General features: G+C 42.4%; 1 non-coding gene across 1 annotated transcript; it reads left to right on the top strand.

Moving 5' to 3' along the window:
• Window positions 1-425: 425 nt before the first annotated feature.
• On the top strand, window positions 426-585 carry LOC136519330 (U1 spliceosomal RNA). Its single transcript, XR_010774881.1, has one exon. It is a non-coding gene; the product is annotated as a U1 spliceosomal RNA (small nuclear RNA).
• The last annotated feature ends 3,531 nt before the right edge of the window (window positions 586-4,116 follow it).

The raw sequence follows: 4,116 nt of genomic DNA, 5'->3' as shown, positions 1-4,116 counted from the left end.
CAAAGTCGGTAGCAGCATGTGTAAATTTTCTTACCTTTTTTTTGAAAAAAAATCTCGCACTCATACCACGGGAGCATGTAGCTACAGATTTATATCAAAGCTTATATGATATAAGCCTCGAAAACTATTTCCATGCCTTTTTCTTTTTTGAGGAACAACTACTCCCATGCCTAACCGAGCCCATGTTTAAGGAAGGAAGACAGCTACGGAGCCTAGGAGATCCATTGCAGCCCGCAGTCTGACTGTTTCCTGTTGGCCCAATCTTAAAGGCCCATATACGTCTCATGTCTCGGAAGCCCACGAGAAGTCCGAGAACTTAGCGGCAGAGCATGGTAGGACGCTTCGTTTAGCACCACCTCGCCAGCCGAAGCTGGATGCGCTACGAGCTCCCGCTATAAGACGAGCGTCCCGGGCACCCTAGCTCCATACTTACCTGGACGGGGTCGACGGGCGATCACGAAGGCCCGTGGCCTAGGTCAGTGGCCCGCATTGCACTTGGCGGGTGCGCTGGTTTACCATCTCCCCAAGTGGGAGAGTGGACGTCATAATTTGTGGTAGAGGGGGTACGCGTTCGCGCGGCCCCTGCCAATTTCAAAGAATTAAACTTTGGTCCCTGGGCTCAGATAAACACGTAAACTTTTGGCCCTAAGTGGTTTCTTGTTTGCTGCTCTGCTGGCCCTGAGTGGTTTCTTGATCAGATAGAGCGCAAATAAACTTGGTATTGAGAAGCGTACATTTAATATATATATATATATATATTTATATTTATATATACAAACTTTTTAAAAGATCTAAAATAAATGTTTCGGTCGAGTGCATATGGTACAAACAATGCCTTTTTAGGAAACTTATATAAAAAAATAAACTTTTAAAAAATGCCTCATAAAACTTAGCAAAGCTGGAAATTTAGCTTTCCCTTTTTGTTTTGGATGCACAAGTTCTATTCCAATCCACTTCAATACATGTGGATTGAAGTGTACACATAATACACATGTATCTTCAATCCACATGTGTCGGAGTGGATCTAAATGGGACTCAGTTTAATTCTATTTCAATTCACTTCAACACATGTGGATTGAGATGAATACATACGACCTAAATATACTTTGTCGGTATTAACATTTAAAACATAAGGAAACTGAAAATACGCCGGATTTGTCTATCAACGCCATACAAGAGTTTGTCGATTCCTCACAAAGAATAGACTCTGCGTTTCATTTCCAATGAATTGCCAGGATAGTTAACACCATGGGTGGTGAAGCCCCAGCAGCCGCCGGCCCGCCGCCCTCTGCTCCGCATCCCCTCACCCTCCGGGTTTTATTTGCCCCCTTCCCCGTCTTATTTTTTTCTTGTGCCCACGCCAACGCCACTATTTGAGACGGCTGAACATGGTTTCAGCCTTAATTATTTAGCAAGTTCGTGGGCTGTTGTAGGGGTTAGTAGACTTTGTGCTAGGTTGTGTCCTTTGTTGCATTTTCTGACTTTGGTTGGTACACTATGCCTTAAATAGTGCCTTCAAGCATGGTTTCTGCGATTGATAAGCTGGCTGGTGCTGTTTTGTTGTGAGAGAAAAAACACGGTACCATGGCTGATAAACCAGGCTGATAAGTTCGATTTAAGGCTGGACAGGTGAGCAGCATGAGAGAAAAGGTTATCGAGAAGAGAGAAAACTTGTTCGGGATGGTAGACACGAGGAAAGAAATTGGCAAGAACGATTCAAAACCAATTATTATTTTTTGTTTGGCAAATTTTTCTACAAGACGTCTAATTTCAATGAAATCGACTGTTTCATCCCGGCAACTCTAATATTTGCGAGGTACCGTTATGAAATCGTGGTAGTTTACCAGAAGAAATGCTATTTAATTTAGGGGTGATGGCAACATTTTGGGGTTAAATGCTATTTAATTTAGGTGCCCATATCAGCTAGGCTGAGGCGGACACATATCTTGGGCTAAAATCCTACTAAGTGATAAAGAAGATAAGCTACGCACTCCACCTAATTAAAGCTACGAACGCTTAGATCGATCGGTACAAGAGCTGAAGAGCATTCAATTTCTTTCTTTTCCCCCTACGAAGAAAGTTTAATAAAGTTCCATTCTCTACGAATACCGTACCGATACTTGCAGTCATTGTACATAATAAAGAAAGAAAAAAGAGAAAAAAAGTGAGACTCAGTTTGCTCTAACCAATACACACACTCTCACTCAATTACAACTTTTTTCTTGAAACAATGTCACTCAATTACAACTCATAGTCACCTATCAACCTTTTGTTTCAACGGACTTGCTAGCGTCCGGACGCTGCTCGCACAGGGAGCAAGCGAACGGCTAGTGTGTCATGCTCGCGAGCGAGCGCACCAACAGTGGGCCCGCGCCGCCCCGAACGTTGCCCACGCCGCTTGAACGTCGTCCGCGCTGCCATCCGCTTCCCACGCGCATCCCATGTACAACACCCGATCTGTTTTTGAAACATCCAGATGTAACCGTTGCAATGTACAAAAAACACAGATGAAATATTTGAAACAAAGGTCTGAAACACTTGCGAAAACGCCTGAAAAAACATTTGAAAACCATTACAAACATATACAACATCCTGATGAAACACTTGCAAACATACGTATGAAACACTTGAAACATATGCGTGCAACATGCATGCATATGTAACATCTAGATCCACTTTTGCAACATCTAGATAAACAGCTTGCAACATTCATCTAGAATAGATGAAACATTTGACATATACACTTGAAACATAGATGCATAGCCATTACAACATGCGCAGCATCCTGATCTACTTTTGCAACATCGATATGCAACGCTTGCAACATGCCTCTCAAACTTCTGAAACATTTTGAATTGTACATTTGCAATATGCATTGTATCCCGGTGCAGCCTCCTCCACCGTGTTCATCGGGGCGCCGGAGCGTCGCAGCCGTAGCAAGAGGCGAGGCGAGAGGGCTTCCGCACCAGGACCCGACGCTTCTCCTTCCGCTGGTGGCGTTGTGAGCGTCGTTGGGCGGGCGCGGAACAGAAACAGGCTTAGCGGTAGGAGCAGTAGGTTGAGCGGGTATCTATTATATATATTAATACAACAGTGCTAAAAGGAGCCTTCATATTTGCGGCAAGGGTCAAAAAATTACTGAGATTAATCAGAAATAGGATAAAAATATGCACCGTTGGATTTTATGATGATCTAATGGTCTAGATTAACTTGAGAAATCCAACGAGCTAATACCGAAGAATCCATATCGAATACGAGTTAATATATGTAGCTAGATTTGTTAACCGAAGAATCCATATCAAATATGAGTTAATATATAGCTAAAGTTGGAAACTAAAAATATGAAAATTTAATTTGATTTCCATACAATTAGTTCCATGAGAACTATAACAAAAGGAAACTTATTATGATTTGTGTTGTTGGCTTGATAATTCGACCTTGCTTTAGACAAGGGAAAAACGCCACATGTATCAGTTTTTTTTTTTGAGAAACAGCCACATGTATTAGTTAATAATAACTAATATAATAAAGGAAGGAATGACCCAGAATGTGTGTTTTTGTGCTGTTCTTATTGCGGTGATTTTTTAAAAAAATTTCTAATGTTGCAACGCATATATAGTACATAAACCCTATTAAGAAATAATCTTGGACTTGTTCGCTTCAAGTTCAGGTTGTGGTTTCACCCATTCTCAAAGTCGGTAGCAGCATGTGTAAATTTTCTTACCTTTTTTTTTGAAAAAAAATCTCGCACTCATACCACGGGAGCATGTAGCTACAGATTTATATCAAAGCTTATATGATATAAGCCTCGAAAACTATTTCCATGCCTTTTTCTTTTTTGAGGAACAACTACTCCCATGCCTACCCGAGCCCATGTTTAAGGAAGGAAGACAGCTACGGAGCCTAGTAGATCCATTGCAGCCCGCAGTCTGAATGTTTCCTGTTGGCCCAATCTTAAAGGCCCATATACGTCTCATGTCTCAGAAGCCCACGAGAAGTCCGAGAACTTAGCGGCAGAGCTTGGTAGGACGCTTCGTTTAGCACCACCTCGCCAGCCGAAGCTGGATGCGCTACGAGCTCCCGCTATAAGACGAGCGTCCCGGGCACCCAAGCTCC

Source organism: Miscanthus floridulus, chromosome 17, assembly GCF_019320115.1.
Source record: "Miscanthus floridulus cultivar M001 chromosome 17, ASM1932011v1, whole genome shotgun sequence".
Classification (NCBI taxonomy): domain Eukaryota; kingdom Viridiplantae; phylum Streptophyta; class Magnoliopsida; order Poales; family Poaceae; genus Miscanthus; species Miscanthus floridulus.
The sequence above is the reverse complement of the archived record's forward strand: the minus strand, read 5'-3'. Positions and strand labels throughout refer to the sequence as shown.